The sequence below is a fragment of the Pseudophryne corroboree genome, chromosome 2 (genome assembly GCF_028390025.1).
Source record: "Pseudophryne corroboree isolate aPseCor3 chromosome 2, aPseCor3.hap2, whole genome shotgun sequence".
NCBI lineage: Eukaryota > Metazoa > Chordata > Amphibia > Anura > Myobatrachidae > Pseudophryne > Pseudophryne corroboree.
The window spans coordinates 964580064-964599974 of NC_086445.1; the positions used below are offsets into that span (position 1 = coordinate 964580064).

Genomic DNA, 19911 nt, shown 5'->3' on the forward strand with positions numbered 1-19911 from the left:
CCGCGGGTGTTGGTGCTACGGGTTGGGGGAGGGGGCGGGAGTTCCGCGGGTGTTTGTGCTCTGGGTGGGGGAGGGGACGGGAGTGCCGCGGGTGGTGCGCGTGTTGGTGCAGCGGGTGGGGGAGGGGGGGGGGGGGGGAGTGCCACGGGTGGTGGGTGGGTGCTGCGGGTAGGTGGCGCGGGTGTTGGTGTTGCGGGTGGGGGAGAGGGTGGGAGTGCAGCGGGTGGGGGGCGAATGCGGTTGGTTACCGCGGGTGTTGGTGCTACGGGTGGGGGAGGGGGCGGGAGTTCCGCGGGTGGGTTGCGTGGGTGTTTGTGGGGGAGGGGACGGGAGTGACGAGGGTGGTGGGTGGAGATGGTGGGTGTTTGTGCTACGGGTGGGGGAGGGGGCAGGAGCAGTGGCGCCACAACGTGGGTGCGGGGAGTGCGGCCCGCACCCGGGTGTTACCCTCTGAGGGGTGACACCAAAGTACCGGCTCCTGTCACAGCGCAGAAGCCAGCACTGCAGATTCAGCAGTGTCCCCCGAACCACAACGTGCCGAAAACAGGGATCGGGTTGTGAAGCCACGTCCCCTTCCGCGAAGCCACGCCCCCTTTTTGCCCGCGACCGCAGCGGGTGTTAGAAAAGTGAAGACTCTGGGCGGGAGTGCTGCGGATGTTGGTGCTGCGGGAGGGGGAGGGGACGGGAGTGCCGCGGGAAGGGGGCAGATGCGGGTGGTTGCAGCGGGAGGGAGGGAGAGGGGGGGGGCGAGTCACTGTTCAGCATGTCTCCCTGACTCAGTGGCAGCCGCAAGACTGTGAGTCAGGTAATGTGAGTTCCGCTCACAGTCAGCGGCTGCGGTGTCACCACTCACCAGGGGCAGTACGGGGAGAAGGGAGACAGGGGACTGGGCGGAGATCGGGAGGGGACTGGGCGGAGAGAGGGAGGGGACTGTTCCTGGCCAGATCTGTGCCTGTGACTCCGCCCAGCCTTACGGCCAGCACAGAGTCACAGACTTGGGCAAATATATAGGAGATTCATGGAATTATCCAGTATGTGTTCATAAGGTTTGCATACACATCATTGTTGTACAGAAAAGTGCTGTTAGATGTAAATGTATAAAATAGACCCAAAGGCTGCAAATATAACCCTGAATCTATGTGCAAATGATTCCCTAGATCCTTTATCTTAGAGTGAATCTAGCACTTTACCCTATGCCGTTATTGGGGACCTAGACTTACGCCTCCCAAAAAAACCTGGACCTCCCTAAAATGGTACAAAACCCTCACTCTTGTGTCGTTTAGCCAACATCAGCAACTTGGACCAAGCCTGCGTATACAGAGCACACCTTAACATGGAGGCGCTGCAATAGAGGTAAGTGCTAGACATATTATGTTATATCATGCAACTAGAAAATGATTGGTAAGATAGGCATTGTACTTGTATGTGAAATAGGCCTAAATAATAATAATAAACTGGAATTTTCCTGTTAAATTTTTTTAAAGACCACAGAACTTTACTCAGATGTTGTACATGAGGATATTGATTAAGTTGGTCTACATTATATACAATTAACTAAAAGTTTAGGAAAAGTTACTTGTAGTTATTGTAAAGCCTTTTTGTGTTATACAATGGTTTTGGAGAAAGAATTTGTTTGATCCAATCAGTGAAGCACAGAACGGGGCAGATTTGCACTCACCTGAGGGCGAGGTGGGGGAGTCCATTCTTGCTTATGCCTGCAAACTTGAAACGGCATTTTGCAGCCACCAACCTCGTCAATCTTCACTTGCAACCTGTATAGGTGTATAAAAAAAGACATCTGTATTTCTTGCCAAGGATTCGTCCCACCTCCCATTTGGTCTAATGTTCTATGGAACAGGCACTTCATTCATGGCTACGAGAAATTCCTTCTTGTTCTGAATGGTGAAGGATTGTCCTATTTTTCTCATGTGCATTATCAGCCACATTGATCTTGTTTTTATCCTGTACTTTACATACCAATCTATTTGTATTATATGTTGATAAAATAGGATGGAAGTCCGTTTTGCCATACACGCTCTGATGTCTGTCTAATATTCCTAGAATACCCTATGGGTAATTTAAATCTCTCCCAACCAGATTCCATCAGAGAGAACATGGGCATATATATATAATGAGTGCAGGGTGAAGAGGGATCTGGGACCGGCATGAGGTGGGAAGGGGCACCACCACACACCGTGCACCGCCACCCATACACTATATTAACCTCTCTGTCAGTGGGCATGGAAGTCACTGGGAAAATGGTGTCTGAGCCAATTTCTTGGAGATCTGCACAAGTGGAGGAAACTGTGGTGCAGTGAAGTGGAATGGTATGCCCTGGGCAAGTGATGCTTTTGTGAAAAAATACACTCATAGTCAAGATGTGAAAGATTTATCAGCTGTGATAGTAACCAATCACCTAGCTATCATTTATACCCTTTTCAGACAGAAAGTAAAATTACAGAGTCAAGAATTTCTACCCAGTAATTTGCAGATTAACTCGGGTCCTTTTTCTGTGTGAAAGGGTCAACCTAGGTTGAAATTTCCGGGACTTTGACCCAGGAATTTACCAGGGTCGGAGACCTGGGAATTTCTACCCAATTTGACCCTTTTACACAGATGAAATATCCGTGTAGGTCCGCAAATTACTGGGTAGAAATTCTTGATCAGGTAATTTGTTTGTCTGTGTGAAAGGGGGGACAGGCAACTACCCGGCACTTAAATACCCTTTTCAGACAGAAATGTCTGAAAATTCTGGCATTTTAAGTACATTTTATAAAATTATAGCAAGAAGCTGATTGGTTGGTTGCTATGGGCAACTTCTTTACCTGTCCTTTTTGGGAGGTTTGTTACATTTCCCACCATAGATTGAAAGCTCCACTGGGGCAGAGACTGATGTGAATGACAATTCTCTGTAAAGCGCTGAGTTATATGTAATAAATATAATGCATACACTTAGGTTGTGCAAAGTGACCACATTGTAATTACTTTTTTTTTCTTTGTAACATAGAAACATAGAATTTGACGGCAGATAAGAACCACTTGGCCCATCTAGTCTGCCCCTTTTTTTTTTTCCTTTACGCAATCTCAACCCTTTTTGAACCTTAATTCTTTGTAAGGATATTCATATACCTATCCCAAGCATGTTTAAATTGCTCTACAGTCTTAGCCTCTACCACCTCTGATGGGAGGCTATTCCACTTATCCACTACCCTTTCTGTGAAGTAATTGTTCCTTAAATTTCCCCTGAACCTCCCCCCCTCCAGTCTCAGTGTATGTGCTCGAGTTCTAATACTTCTCTTCCTTTGAAGAATGTTTCCCTCCTGAACTTTATTAAGACCCTTGATATATTTGAAAGTTTCTATCATGTCCCCCCTTTCCCTTCTCTCCTCCAAACTATACATGTTAAGATCTTTTAGCCTTTCCGGGTAAGTTTTGTGATGTAGGCCATGCACCATTTTAGTTGCCTTTCTTTGTACACTCTCTAATGTATTTATATCCTTCTGGAGATATGGTCTCCAGAACTGGACACAGTATTCCAGATGGGGCCGTACCAATGACCTATATAGTGGCATTATCACTTATTTTTTCCTGCTACTGATTCCTCTGCCTATGCAACCAAGCATCTGACTTGCCTTTCTCATTGCTTTGTTGCATTGCTTTCCTGCCTTCAAGTCACTTGAAATAGTGGCTCCTAAATCCCTTTCCTCCGCAGTAGTTTCCATTATAGTACTCTTGATACTATATTTAGCCTTTGGGTTTTTGAGACCCAAGTGCATGATTTTGCATTTTTTAGCATTAAACTGTAGTTGCCACGTTCTTGACCATTTCTCAAGCCTACCTAGGTCATCAATCATTTGTTTTACCCCTCCCGGTGTGTCTACCCTGTTGCATATCTTTGTGTCATCTGCAAAAAGGCATACCTTCCCTTCAATACCATTTGCAATGTCACCAACAAAGATATTAAAGAGAACTGGACCAAGTACAGATCCCTGGGGTACTCCACTGGTAACATTTCCCTCCATAGATTGCACTCCATTAACTACAACTGTCTATTTCCTATCCTGCAACCAGTTTCTTATCCATTTAACGGTTTTATAATCCACCCCCACGCTTTCAAGTTTATTTAGCAGTCTGCGATGTAGGACAGTGTCAAATGCCTTACTAAAGTCTAGATATGCTACATCTACAGCTCCCACTTGATCTATTATTTTCGTCACAGAGTCGAAAAAGTCAATAAGATTTGTTTGGCATGATCTCCCACCAGTAAATCCATGCTGTTTTGGATCCTGTAAGTTGTTTGATTTAAGATATTCCACAACTCTTTCTTTTAATAGTTTTTCCATTACTTTCCCCACTACTGATGTAAGGCTTACTGGTCTGAAGTTGCCTGCTTCTTCCCTGGTTCCACTCTTGTGCAGTGGAACTACATTTGCTCTTTTCCAGTCCTCTGGAATGGCACCTGTACTTAGAGACTGGTTAAATAATTCTGTTAAAGGTGTAACCAGCACATCTTTTAGCTCTTTGAGTATCCTTGGGTGTATCCCATCTGGCCCCATTGATTTATCCACTTTTAGTTTTGAAAGTTCTGCTAGGACCTTCTCCTCTGTAAATGTACTTTCATCTACCAGATTTTTATGAATGTCCTTGCAACTTAACTGTGGCCCCATACCTTCTTCTGTAGTAAATACTGAGCAAAAATAATTATTTAGGTGATATGCTATTGCCTTATCTCCCTCCACCAAATGCTCACTATCTGCCTTAAGTCCTATTATTCCTCCATTTGATTTTCTCCTTTCACTTATATACTTAAAAAAAGTTTCGCCCCCTTTATCTACTGACTGGGCCATTTTCTCCCCAGCTTCTGCCTTTGCATGTCTTATAACTTTCTTAGCATCCTTCCATCTGTCTAGATACACCTCTTTGTCGTTATTATTTTGAGTCTGTTTGTATTTTCTAAAAGCCATCTTTTTTGACTTCACACTAGTGATGTGCACCGGAAATTTTTCGGGTTTTGGTTTTGGATTTGGTTCCGCTGCCGTGTTTTGGATTCGGACGCGTTTTGGCAAAATCTTCCTGAAAATTTTTTGTCGGATTCGGGTGTTTTTTTTTACAAAAAAAACTCAAAAACAGCTTAAATCATAGAATTTGGGGGTCATTTTGATCCCATAGTATTATTAACCTCAATAACCATAATTTCCACTCATTTCCAGTATATTCTGAACACCTCACAATATTATTTTTAGTCCTAAAATTTGCACCGAGGTCGCTGTGTGAGAGGTGCGGCTGCTGTGCGTGTGGTGCCTGCTGCCGTGCAGGTGTAGACTCTGTACTCACCAGGCGCCGCTCTCTCTCACCTTCAGGTACCGGAACCTCCAACGGACCTGGAAATCTTCAGTCGGATCCGGACACGGCGATTCCCTCTCGGAGCTGACCGACGAGCGAGCTGAGGAGAGAAAGGTTTACCTTAAGGGGGGTATCGACCCTTCTTCCACTGGAACAGGGGATACCCCAGGGGTGACCGCGACCTTCACCGGTTGGGTGAAAGGTCATCACTGGCACAAAGCCTCAGCCACCCAGCTTTCACACACTCGCGCTCTCGCACGTAGTGTGATGAAAGGGATTCTCACGTCCGTGAGCAATCCTGACTCCGGCGCTCGGGGACAGACAAGGGACAAACGTACACGGATGCTACTCACCGTCACAAGTCTTGCACTCCGATCTTCTCCACTTACAGGTCCCTGTAAGGAGGCAAAGAGAAACAGCCGTGCAGGGCCTAACTCTAACCTAGTGTGCGTCCGCTACACTAGCTACATAAACAGAGCCCTCAAACTAGCTCGTGTGGGTGGTGCGACACAACTATGCACAACTTAAACAACACATACACTTTGCCTTGCACGGTAACAACATACATCACACTATCGGAATACAAGATCAAACGGTGCTGTCCCTTTTTTAATCCCTACCTGCCGCTGGAAGGGGGTGGGCACCGCACGGCCTACCCACCTCCTGTGCCTTCCCTCATGTGGGCCTCAGCTCTGCCTTCCTAAATACCTCGGGGTGGCCTGGGCCTAGTGCCCAGGGCCACCTGTACTCACCTCGGGGGCTCTTATTCACTGGGCCTAGCGCCCCCTAGCTGCACACAGGCCGGAGGCCTGATTTCACCCACGGGCCTAGTGCCCGCCTAACTTGTTGCCCGTTGGGTGACCTGGGCCTTGTGCCCAGGGTCACCTTATATGTACCTACTTGGCCAAAATACACTAGGGCCTAATGCCCTCTATCTGTCCCACAGGCCTATTGCCTGATTTGCCCCCGGGCCTAGTGCCCGCCTAACTGCGCACAGGGATAGGGTGGCTTGGGCCTAATGCCCAAACCACCTAATCAAATATTGGCCCCCAAACCTCCTATCTGCGCAACAGGCCTAGTGCCTGAATTGTGCCCTCGGGCCTAATGCCCGTCCCTGGTGGTCGAGGGAGGAAGAGGGGAGGGGGTGAAGTTGCCTCACTGAGGCCTCACCTGCTCCAGGGATCTTCGGTGCCCTTTTCGGCCGCTGGCCCATCCTGGCCAGCGGCGCCGCCGTCGCCTCGCCGCGTCCAGCCGCCGCTGGACATCCTCCTGCCGCCGGACGTCTTCAGGCCTCTTCCGCGGCCACCCGAACTCCGACCGCGATGACTTCTTCTGGCTCCTCCGCGCGGCGTCTTCTTTCTTCTTCTCCCGCCCGTCTTCTTTCTTCGCGCTCTTCCGGGTAATCCCTGCACCGGACACCCGCCGCCGCCACGCACCCAGCGCTGCCGATGTGCCCGTAGGGCACATCTCTACATTTCCCCCCCCTTTCTCCTTTGTAGTCCCTACAAAGGTCTCCACGACGTCCATTGTCCGCGGGTCAGGGAATTCCAAGGTCCTTCCGGCGAAGGTGCATTCGGGGGCCCAGCCTGGACCAGCTGTGATCCCACATCCTTCCTCCTCCAGCTCCGGGTTCCTCTTGCGTCCTGACCTCCATCGGCGGATCCTCTGGGGGAGTGGCATCTCCTCACGGTCACTCGACGTTGGCCAAGGGGAATCTTCCTCCACGGGGACAACAGTCACCCACTCTCGACCTCCTATATCGTCTGTGGCTTCGTCCCTGTCTTCCGGGTGTGGTATCGACCACCACCCAACAGCGGAATCCTCCGGGGCATCTGTTCCCTCCCGGGCAACAGCCACCATATGTCGCATTTCCTCGTGGGGCATCTCCAAAGGTCCTGTGTCTTCCTCTGGAACGGGTCCTCCCACGGCATCACAGTCCTGTCCCCGTACGTCGGTCCATTTCGGCACTCCCGGCAGGTACTCTTGCTCCAGGACTATCTCCTCCTCTTCACGGAGGGCATTCAACTGGGAGCATGACTCCACTCGATCCTGCCAGTCACTCTCGTCGGCGCTTCCGATGCCAGAGTCGTCCTCCATCTGTTCTGGGAGGGATTCGTCGGCGGACAGCTCACCGTAGTCTGAGTCCTCCTCCGATATCTGGACTGGGGTATTACTTTCCTCCTCAGCGTACTTCTTCGCTTCCGCTGGCACCTCTGCTTCCTCAGCGTACTCCTTCGCTTCCGCTGGCATCGTTACTTCCTCAGCGTACTCCTTTGCTTCCGCTGGCATCTCTAGGTACCCAGGACACACCTGTTCCGCACGTCCTGGTCGTGGACGGTTCCATCGCGGGGAGATTCCGGACGTCTCCGTCACTGGGTCTTCACGCTTTTCTTCGCAGCGTGGTCTCTTCACCTCCCAGTCGTCCACCTCTGCCTCATGCGGGAAAGGATTCTGCCTTACTGGGGTCACTTTCCTGGGACAGAGTAGGTCCGTGGCATCTTCCCAGGGGCACTCACTGGCCGCATGTCCTGGTCGCCGACACTTCCAACAAGGGAGGGCCACTGCCACCTTCTCCAAGACGGGTTCCTGGTCCACCTCCTTCACTGGGGAATCTTCACCCGTTGGTTCCGGCTCAGAGGAAATGGGCACCTGCGAACTAACTTCAAGCAAGGCCTTCCGCTCCATTTCCCTGGTTTCCTCCTCCCATCTCTGGGCACGACCATCCGCAATCATCTGGTCTTCATTCCACGGACAATCGGGAAGCGCATGTCCTCTCGCCTCGCAGAGCGCACACACAGGCTCTGCAGCCACCCGGTCCCAAAGCTGCTGACGAGACTCCGTCATCTGCTTCACCGTGGCCTCGTAGTCCGTCCTGTCTTCCGTCCATGGACACTCCAGGAGCCGATGTCGGGGATCTCCACAGCTTTCACACCGGGAATCAACCTCGTCTTCGCTCAACTCTTCGTCCCAAGGACAACTGTTGTGCTCATGCCCGTAGTTTCCGCAGAGCAAACACCAGGACTCCTTCTTCGATTGGCCCTTCTGACGTCTTCGGTCCGCTTCCTGGACCACCTTCTTTGGGGACGTCTCTCGCCAAGTACACTCGCTGGCAAAGTGCCCTGCTTGCTGACATCTCTTGCAGGGCGTCACAGCGGCTTTCTTGCGCCCCTTCTCCCGGCGCTCTTCTTTTCCACGCTGGACCGACCGCTGCACCATCTTCAGGATGTCCGCCCCAGACACCGTCACCCAGTCGCTCTGGTCCGCACACATCCGGGGGTGAGTCTTCTCCGGAGCCGTCCGCAGGGAGGTCTTCTTGGTGGCGTTCCACATCGTGTCCGTGATCCGGTCTCTTTGATCCTGCCGACTACGCCAAGTGTGAGAGGTGCGGCTGCTGTGCGTGTGGTGCCTGCTGCCGTGCAGGTGTAGACTCTGTACTCACCAGGCGCCGCTCTCTCTCACCTTCAGGTACCGGAACCTCCAACGGACCTGGAAATCTTCAGTCGGATCCGGACACGGCGATTCCCTCTCGGAGCTGACCGACGAGCGAGCTGAGGAGAGAAAGGTTTACCTTAAGGGGGGTATCGACCCTTCTTCCACTGGAACAGGGGATACCCCAGGGGTGACCGCGACCTTCACCGGTTGGGTGAAAGGTCATCACTGGCACAAAGCCTCAGCCACCCAGCTTTCACACACTCGCGCTCTCGCACGTAGTGTGATGAAAGGGATTCTCACGTCCGTGAGCAATCCTGACTCTGGCGCTCGGGGACAGACAAGGGACAAACGTACACGGATGCTACTCACCGTCACAAGTCTTGCACTCCGATCTTCTCCACTTACAGGTCCCTGTAAGGAGGCAAAGAGAAACAGCCGTGCAGGGCCTAACTCTAACCTAGTGTGCGTCCGCTACACTAGCTACATAAACAGAGCCCTCAAACTAGCTTGTGTGGGTGGTGCGACACAACTATGCACAACTTAAACAACACATACACTTTGCCCTGCACGGTAACAACATACATCACACTATCGGAATACAAGATCAAACGGTGCTGTCCCTTTTTTAATCCCTACCTGCCGCTGGAAGGGGGTGGGCACCGCACGGCCTACCCACCTCCTGTGCCTTCCCTCATGTGGGCCTCAGCTCTGCCTTCCTAAATACCTCGGGGTGGCCTGGGCCTAGTGCCCAGGGCCACCTGTACTCACCTCGGGGGCTCTTATTCACTGGGCCTAGCGCCCCCTAGCTGCACACAGGCCGGAGGCCTGATTTCACCCACGGGCCTAGTGCCCGCCTAACTTGTTGCCCGTTGGGTGACCTGGGCCTTGTGCCCAGGGTCACCTTATATGTACCTACTTGGCCAAAATACACTAGGGCCTAATGCCCTCTATCTGTCCCACAGGCCTATTGCCTGATTTGCCCCCGGGCCTAGAGCCCGCCTAACTGCGCACAGGGATAGGGTGGCTTGGGCCTAATGCCCAAACCACCTAATCAAATATTGGCCCCCAAACCTCCTATCTGCGCAACAGGCCTAGTGCCTGAATTGTGCCCTCGGGCCTAATGCCCGTCCCTGGTGGTCGAGGGAGGAAGAGGGGAGGGGGTGAAGTTGCCTCACTGAGGCCTCACCTGCTCCAGGGATCTTCGGTGCCCTCTTCGGCCACTGGCCCGTCCTGGCCAGCAGCGCCGCCGTCGCCTCGCCGCGTCCAGCCGCCGCTGGACATCCTCCTGCCGCCGGACGTCTTCAGGCCTCTTCCGCGGCCACCCGAACTCCGACCGCGACGACTTCTTCTGGCTCCTCCGCGCGGCGTCTTCTTTCTTCTTCTCCCGCCCGTCTTCTTTCTTCGCGCTCTTCCGCGCGCGCGGTCTCTCTTCCCGGTCCCGCCCGGCGTCAGACGCCGGGGGCGGGGCCTATGACGCGGCGAGCGCCGATTGGCTCGCCGCGTCTCTCCCTGATTGGCTGCCGCTCCGGGAGCCGCGATTGGCTCCCGGAGGGCGCCAACATTCAAACCCAGCCTCTGGTCCGGTGCAGGGTAAAGGGTAATCCCTGTACCGGACACCCGCCGCCGCCACGCACCCAGCGCTGCCGATGTGCCCGTAGGGCACATCTCTACAGCTGGATGGCTAAGCTAAGCGATACAAGTGGCCGACACAAACACCTGGCCCATCTAGGAGTGGCACTGCAGTGTCAGGCAGGATGGCACTTCAAAAAAATAGTCCCCAAACAGCACATGATGCAAAGAAAAAAAAGAGGCGCACCAAGGTCGCTGTGTGACTAAGCTAAGCGACACAAGTGGCCGACACAAACACCTGGCCCATCTAGGAGTGGCACTGCAGTGTCAGGCAGGATGGCACTTCAAAAAATAGTCCCCAAACAGCACATGATGCAAAGATAAATAAAAGAAAAAAGAGGTGCAAGTTGGAATTTTCCTTGGGCCCTCCCACCCACCCTTATGTTGTATAATCAGGACATGTACACTTTAACAAACCCATAATTTCAGCGACAGGGTCTGCCACACGACTGTGACTGAAATGACTGGTTGGTTTGGGCCCCCACCAAAAAAGAAGCAATCTCTCCTTGCACAAACTGGCTCTACAGAGGCAAGATGTCCACCTCCTCATCGTCCGATTCCTCACCCCTTTCACTGTGTACATCCCCCTCCTCACAGATTATTAATTCGTCCCCACTGGAATCCACCATCTCAGCTCCCTGTGTACTTTCTGGAGGCAATTGCTGGTGAATGTCTCCACGGAGGAATTGATTATAATTCATTTTGATGAACATCATCTTCTCCACATTTTCTGGAAGTAACCTCGTACGCCGATTGCTGACAAGGTGAGCGGCTGCACTAAACACTCTTTCGGAGTACACACTGGAGGGGGGGCAACTTAGGTAAAATAAAGCCAGTTTCTGCAAAGGCCTCCAAATTGCCTCTTTTTCCTGCCAGTATACGTACGGACTGTCTGACGTGCCTAATTGTATGCGGTCACTCATATAATCCTCCACCATTCTTTCAATGGTGACAGAATCATATGCAGTGACAGTAGACGACATGTCAGTAATCGTTGGCAGGTCCTTCAGTCCGGACCAGATGTCAGCACTCGCTCCAGACTGCCCTGCATCACCGCCAGCGGGTGGGCTCGGAATTCTTAGCCTTTTCCTCGCAGCCCCAGTTGCGGGAGAATGTGAAGGAGGAGTAGTTGGGTCACGTTCCGCTTGACTTGACAATTTTCTCACCAGCAGGTCTTTGAACCTCTGCAGACTTGTGTCTGCCAGAAAGAGAGATACAACGTAGGTTTTAAATCTAGGATCGAGCACGGTGGCCAAAATGTAGTGCTCTGATTTCAACAGATTGACCACTCATGAATCCTGGTTAAGCGAATTAAGGGCTCCAACCACAAGTCCCACATGCCTAGCGGAATCGCTCTGTTTTAGCTCCTCCTTCAGTCTCTCCAGTTTCTTCTGCAAAAGCCTGATGAGGGGAATGACCTGACTCAGGCTGGCAGTGTCTGAACTGACTTCACGTGTGGCAAGTTCAAAGGGTTGCAGAACCTTGCACAACGTCGAAATCATTCTCCACTGCGCTTGAGTCAGGTGCATTCCCCCTCCTTTGCCTAAAACTTAGGTAGCTGTATAGTCTTGAATGGCCTTTTGCTGCTCCTCCATCCTCTGAAGCATATAGAGGGTTGAATTCCACCTCGTTACTACTTCTTGCTTCAGATGGCGGGGCAGGTTCAGGAGTGTTTGCTGATGCTCCAGTCTTCAGCACGCGGTGGCTGAATGCCAAAAGTGGCCCGCAATTCTTCGGGCCACCGACAGCATCTCTTGCACGCCCCTGTCGTTTTTTAAAAACTTCTGCACCACCAAATTCAATGTATGTACAAAACATGGGACGTGCTGGAATTTGCCCACATGTAATGCACGCACAATATTGGTGGCGTTGTCCGATGTCACAAATCCCCAGGAGAGTCCAATTGGGGTAAGCCATTCTGCGATGATGTTCCTCAGTTTCCGTAAGAGGTTGTCAGCTGTGTGCCTCTTATGGAAAGCGGTGATACAAAGCGTAGCCTGCCTAGGAACGAGTTGGCATTTGCGAGATGCTGCTACTGGTGCCGTTGCTGCTGTTCTTGCTGCGGGAGGCAATACATCTACCCAGTGGGCTGTCACAGTCATATAGTCCTGAGTCTGCCCTGCTCCACTTGTTACAATATTTCAGAGAAAAAAGAGAGACTCTGTGTTCGGGCACGCTTAAGAAATAAAACGTAACTTTTAATTATAATGTATTAAGATTGTGGTACACAAACAAACACACACATATAATACTTAATGAGAAGGCTTTAAAGAGTTTTTAACCTTCCTCTGCTTGTATTTTTGAATCTAAGAGCAGATTCTCATTTATTAATAATAAAAAAGGGGAGAAATTGTTGAATAGGAGTATCAGGTCTCCAAATTCTTTAAGTATTGTACGGTGACAGTGACACCCGCGATGAAAATATCAGAAATTCAATTTCAACATAACAGGAAAAAAGGTTTCCGACATATGACACATAGGCATTTGATATGGCAATTTAGATTAAAAAAAAAATTTGTCCAATAGCCAATGCCTGTTATGATAATGTAACCTGGTATCTGATAATCTGCTATTGTTAAATACTAGTCAACATGTACAGTGAAAGAAGAATATCCAAATTAGACAAAGAACAGATGGGCGAATGAAAAAAGATGTAAAGTCGGTAAGGGTCAAAGGTTGCTCCAACACTTCTGCTTTTCACATGGAAACAGAGATATTTACTACTGCACCTAATATTCCCTAGCAGTCTCCCATCTAGGTACTGATCAGGCTCTTCACTGCTTAGCTTCCAAGATCTGGCGAGATTGGGCGTAACCAGTGAGATATGGCAGTATTATCACATAAATTGTGAATGAGAGGGTGTCTGGTCATTGGCACATACCAGAAAAGGTACTCCTACTATCCGTTAATATCAGGGCCGAAACTAGGATCTTTGACACCTGGGGCAAGACAGTAAGTTGGCGCCCCCCCTCCCCTTCATTGTAAGAGTGTGAGTGAGTGAGTGAGTGAGTGATATATATATATATATATATATTGTGCTTGGAAAAACGAGGCGGCACTCAGAGGCTGTCAATCACATAAAGCGTGTAATGATGCAATCATCCTGATGAAGGGGAGGTGGTCCCCGAAACGTTGATTGCACCATTACACGTTTTCTGTGATTGACAGCCTCCAATCATATCGTGGCGGGTGACCTCCCTGGGGAAGGTACCTGAGCAGTACACATCCTGCTGTGGACACTCTGAGTGTGTGTGTGTGTGTGAGTGTGAACTCCATAAGGGCTGGTAGCTGCTGTAAAGATTTTTATCGAGGGGATGGCTAGAAATTTATTTGGCCTAGGGATAAATAAAAAAATAAGAATTTACTTACCGATAATTCTATTTCTCGGAGTCCGTAGTGGATGCTGGGGTTCCTGAAAGGACCATGGGGAATAGCGGCTCCGCAGGAGACAGGGCACAAAAAAGTAAAGCTTTACTAGGTCAGGTGGTGTGCACTGGCTCCTCCCCCTATGACCCTCCTCCAGACTCCAGTTAGGTACTGTGCCCGGACGAGCATACACAATAAGGGAGGCATTTTGAATCCCGGGTAAGACTCATACCAGCCACACCAATCACACCGTACAACTTGTGATCTAAACCCAGTTAACAGTATGACAACAGAAAGGGCCTCTTAAAGATGGCTCCTTAACAATAACCCGAATTAGTTAACAATAACTATGTACAAGTATTGCAGATAATCCGCACTTGGGATGGGCGCCCAGCATCCACTACGGACTCCGAGAAATAGAATTATCGGTAAGTAAATTCTTATTTTCTCTATCGTCCTAAGTGGATGCTGGGGTTCCTGAAAGGACCATGGGGATTATACCAAAGCTCCCAAACGGGCGGGAGAGTGCGGATGACTCTGCAGCACCGAATGAGAGAACTCCAGGTCCTCCTTTGCCAGGGTATCAAATTTGTAAAATTTTACAAACGTGTTCTCCCCCGACCACGTAGCTGCTCGGCAGAGTTGTAATGCCGAGACCCCTCGGGCAGCCGCCCAAGATGAGCCCACCTTCCTTGTGGAGTGGGCTTTTACAGTTTTAGGCTGTGGCAGGCCTGCCACAGAATGTGCAAGTTGAATTGTGTTACAAATCCAACGAGCAATCGACTGCTTAGAAGCAGGTGCGCCCAACTTGTTGGGTGCATACAATATAAACAGCGAGTCAGATTTTCTGACTCCAGCCGTCCTTGCAATGTATATTTTTAAGGCTCTGACAACGTCCAACAACTTGGAGTCCTCCAAGTCGCTAGTGGCCGCAGGCACCACAATAGGTTGGTTCAGATGAAATGCTGATACCACTTTAGGGAAAAAATGCGGACGAGTCCGCAGTTCTGCCCTATCCGAATGGAAGATTAGATAAGGACTTTTATAAGATAAAGCCGCCAATTCAGATACTCTCCTGGCAGAGGCCAGGGCTAGTAACATAGTCACTTTCAATGTGAGATATTTCAAATCCACCTTTTTCAATGGTTCAAACCAATGGGATTTGAGGAAATCTAAAACTACATTTAGATCCCACGGTGCCACCGGAGGCACCACAGGAGGCTGTATATGCAGTACTCCCTTGACAAAAGTCTGGACCTCAGGGACAGAGGCCAATTCTTTTTGGAAGAATATTGACAGGGCCGAAATTTGAACCTTAATGGATCCCAATTTGAGACCCATAGATAATCCTGATTGCAGGAAATGTAGGAAACGACCCAGTTGGAATTCCTCCGTCGGAACCCTCCGATCCTCGCACCACGCTACATATTTTCGCCAAATGCGGTGATAATGTTTCACGGTGACTTCCTTCCGTGCCTTAATCAAGGTAGGAATGACTTCTTCTGGAATGCCTTTCCCTTTTAGGATCTGGCGTTCAACCGCCATGCCGTCAAACGCAGCCGCGGTAAGTCTTGAAAAAGACAGGGACCCTGCTGTAGCAGGTCCCTTCTCAGAGGTAGAGGCCACGGTTCGTCCGTGAGCATCTCTTGAAGTTCCGGATACCAAGTCCTTCTCGGCCAATCCGGAACCACTAGTATTGTTCTTACTCTTCTTTGCCGTATGATCTTCAATACCTTTGGTATGAGCGGCAGAGGAGGAAACACATACACTGACTGGTACACCCAAGGAGTTACCAGTGCGTCCACAGCTATTGCCTGTGGATCTCTTGACCTGGCGCAATATTTGTCCAGTTTCTTGTTGAGGCGAGACGCCATCATGTCTACAATTGGTCTTTCCCAACGGTCTATTAACATGTTGAAGACTTCTGGATGTAGACCCCACTCTCCCGGATGAAGATCGTGTCTGCTGAGGAAGTCTGCTTCCCAGTTGTCCACGCCCGGGATGAACACTGCTGACAGTGCTATCACGTGATTCTCCGCCCAGCGAAGAATCTTGGCAGCTTCTGCCATTGCACTCCTGCTTCTTGTGCCGCCCTGCCTGTTTACATGGGCGACCGCCGTGATGTTGTCCGACTGAATCAACACCGGCTTTCCTTGCAGGAGAAGTTCCGCCTGGCTTAGAGCATTGTAGATTGCTCTTAGTTCCAGAATGTTTATGTGAAGAGACTTTTCCAGACTCGTCCATACTCCCTGGAAGTTTCTTCCTTGTGTGACTGCTCCCCAGCCTCTCAGGCTGGCGTCCGTGGTCACCAGGATCCAATCCTGAATGCCGAATCTGCGGCCTTCTAATAGGTGAGCCTTCTGCAACCACCACAGAAGTGACACCCTTGTCTTTGGTGACAGGGTTATTCGCAGGTGCATCTGCAGATGCGACCCTGACCATTTGTCCAACAGATCCCTTTGGAATATTCTTGCATGGAATCTGCCGAATGGAATTGCTTCGTAAGAAGCCACCATTTTTCCCAGGACTCTTGTGCATTGATGTACTGACACTTTCCCTGGTTTTAGGAGGTTCCTGACCAGATCGGATAACTCCTTGGCTTTTTCCTCTGGAAGGAAAACCTTTTTCTGAACCGTGTCCAGAATCATTCCTAGGAACAGCAGACGAGTTGTCGGGATTAAATGGGATTTTGGAATATTCAGAATCCACCCGTGTTGTCTTAGCACCTCTTGAGATAGTGCTAAAGCTGTCTCCAGCTGTTCTCTGGACCTTGCCCTTATTAGGAGATCGTCCAAGTATGGGATAACTAATACGCCTTTTCTTCGAAGAAGAATCATCATCTCGGCCATTACCTTGGTAAAGACCCGAGGCGCCGTGGACAATCCGAACGGCAGCGTCTGAAACTGATAGTGACAGTTTTGAACAATGAACCTGAGGTACCCCTGGTGTGCGGGGTAAATCGGAACGTGTAGATACGCATCCTTGATGTCCAAGGATACCATAAAGTCCCCTTCTTCCAGGTTCGCTATCACTGCTCTGAGTGACTCCATCTTGAACTTGAACTTTTTTATGTAGAGGTTCAAGGACTTCAGATTTAGAATAGGCCTTACCGAGCCATCCGGCTTCGGTACCACAAATAGAGTGGAATAATACCCCTTTCCTTGTTGTAATAGGGGTACTTTGACTATCACCTGCTGAGCGTACAGCTTGTGAATGGCTTCCAACACCCTCTCCCTTTCGGAAGAGACGGTTGGTAAGGCAGACTTCAGGAAACGATGAGGAGGATCCGTCTCTAATTCCAACCTGTACCCCTGAGATATTATCTGCAGGATCCAGGGGTCTACCTGCGAGTGAGCCCACTGCGCGCTGTAATTTTTGAGACGGCCCCCCACTGTCCCCGAGTCCGCTTGAGAGGCCCCAGCGTCATGCTGAGGTTTTTGCAGGAGCCGGGGAGGGCTTCTGTTCCTGGGAAGGAGCTGCCTGTTGGTGTCTCTTCCCTCTTCCTCTGCCTCGTGGCAGGTACGACAAGCCCTTTGCTCTCTTATTTTTGTAGGAGCGAAAAGGCTGCGGTTGAAAGGTCGGTGCCTTTCTCTGTTGGGGAGTGACTTGAGGTAAAAAAGTGGATTTCCCGGCAGTAGCCGTGGCCACCAAGTCTGATAGACCAACTCCAAATAACTCCTCCCCTTTATACGGCAAAACCTCCATGTGACGTTTTGAATCCGCATCGCCTGTCCACTGTCGTGTCCATAAGGCTCTTCTGGCTGAAATGGACATAGCACTCACCCGAGATGCCAGTGTGCAAATATCCCTCTGTGCATCACGCATATAGATAAATGCATCCTTTATTTGTTCTAACGACAGTAAAACATTGTCCCTATCTAGGGTATCAATATTTTCAATCAGGGATTCTGACCAAACTACTCCAGCACTGCACATCCAGGCAGTTGCTATAGCTGGTCGTAGTATAACACCTGCATGTGTGTATATATTCTTTTGAATAACTTCCATCTTTCTATCTGATGGATCCTTAAGTGCGGCCGTCTCAGGAGAGGGTAACGCCACTTGTTTGGATAAGCGTGTGAGCGCCTTGTCCACCTTAGGGGGTGTTTCCCAGCGCGCCCTAACCTCTGGCGGGAAAGGGTATAATGCCAATAACTTTTTTGAAATTATCAACTTTTTATCAGGAGCAACCCACGCTTCATCACACACGTCATTTAATTCTTCTGATTCAGGAAAAACTGTTTGTAGTTTTTTCACACCATACATAATACCCTGTTTTACGGTATCTGTAGTATCAGCTAAATGTAACGTCTCCTTCATTGCCAAAATCATATAACGTGTGGCCCTACTGGAAAATACGTTTGAATTTCTACCGTCGTCACTGGAATCAGTGCCCGTGTCTGGGTCTGTGTCGACCGACTGAGGCAAAGGGCGTTTTACAGCCCCTGACGGTGTTTGAGGCGCCTGGACAGGCATTAATTGATTGTCCGGCCGCCTCATGTCCTCAACTGACTGTTTAAGGGAAGATAAACCATCACGTAATTCCACAAATAAAGGCATCCATTCTGGTGTCGACCCCCTGGGGGGTGACATCTGCATATTTGGCAATTGCTCCGCCTCCACAACAATATCGTCCTCATACATGTCGACACCACGTACCGACACACACCGCAAACTCACAGGGAATGCTCTAATGAAGACAGGACCCACTAGCCCTTTTGGGGAGACAGAGGGAGAGTCTGCCAGCACACACCACAAAGCGCTATATATACAAGGGATATCCTTATATTAAGTGCTCCCTTATAGCTGCTTTAATATATATATATATAGCCATTAATGTGCCCCCCCTCTCTGTTTTACCCTGTTTCTGTAGTGCAGTGCAGGGGAGAGACCTGGGAGCCGTTCTGACCAGCGGAGCTGTGACAGAAAATGGCGCCGTGTGCTGAGGAGATAGGCCCCGCCCCTTTTTCGGCGGGTTCTTCTCCCGCTATTTTTCCAGTCAGGCAGGGGTTAAATATCTCCATATAGCCCCTATGGGCTATATGTGAGGTATTTTTAGCCTTGTATAAGGTTTATATTTGCCTCTCAGAGCGCCTTCCCCCAGCGCTCTGCACCCTCAGTGACTGCCCTGTGAAGTGTGCTGAGAGGAAAATGGCGCACAGCTGCAGTGCTGTGCGCTACCTTATGAAGACTGAGGAGTCTTCAGCCGCCGGTTTCCGGACCTCTTCACGCTTCAGCATCTGCAAGGGGGTCGGCGGCGCGGCTCCGGGACCGGACTCCACGGCTGGGCCTGTGTTCGATCCCTCTGGAGCTAATGGTGTCCAGTAGCCAAGCAGCAAATCCACTCTGCATGCAGGTGAGTTTACTACTTTCCCCCTAAGTCCCACGTTGCAGTGATCCTGTTGCCAGCAGGACTCACTGTAAAGAAAAAAACCTAAACTAAACTTTCTCTAAGCAGCTCTTTAGGAGAGCCACCTAGATTGCACCCTTCTCGTTCGGGCACAAAATCTAACTGGAGTCTGGAGGAGGGTCATAGGGGGAGGAGCCAGTGCACACCACCTGACCTAGTAAAGCTTTACTTTTTTGTGCCCTGTCTCCTGCGGAGCCGCTATTCCCCATGGTCCTTTCAGGAACCCCAGCATCCACTTAGGACGATAGAGAAAAGGAAATAAATACTCATACCTTGAAACATACATAAAATCACACACCTATACACATGCATACTGTCACACACCTGAATATATACATGCATGCATACATTCACTCACTCGCTCATATATATATATACACATAGTCACACACCTGTATACATACATATATAGAGTCAAACATATATACATACTTACATATAGTGAGACACAAGCACACATACAGCTATGTAGTCAGTCATACACCTTTTCACATACAGTCACACACATGCACACACTCATAGAGACACACATACTCTGGGCGGGATGTACTAATGTACATCGCCGCCCTGCGCCACGATGCTGATCGCATATGTACTAACATATGCGATCAGTATTGCGGAGGACAGCTCTTCCGATAAGAGCTGTCCTCCGCGATGCGCAGCGGCAGCCTGACTTCCGGGATTCGGCCCCAGGAGTCAGTCTGCGCATGCGCGGGGTGACGGGGGCGGCC

The 19911-nt window shown here is 50.2% G+C and overlaps 1 long non-coding RNA gene and 1 pseudogene across 1 annotated transcript in view; both read right to left on the minus strand.

Moving 5' to 3' along the window:
- Positions 1–1684: 1684 nt before the first annotated feature.
- LOC134987294 (uncharacterized) overlaps positions 1685–19911 on the minus strand; it is a 45334-nt gene continuing 27107 nt past the window's right edge. Inside the window, exon 3 of the long non-coding RNA XR_010192969.1 lies at positions 1685–1772. This is a non-coding gene — a long non-coding RNA (uncharacterized LOC134987294). The remainder of the gene's footprint in view (positions 1773–19911) is intronic.
- LOC135054371 (5S ribosomal RNA) lies at positions 13122–13240 on the minus strand (annotated as a pseudogene).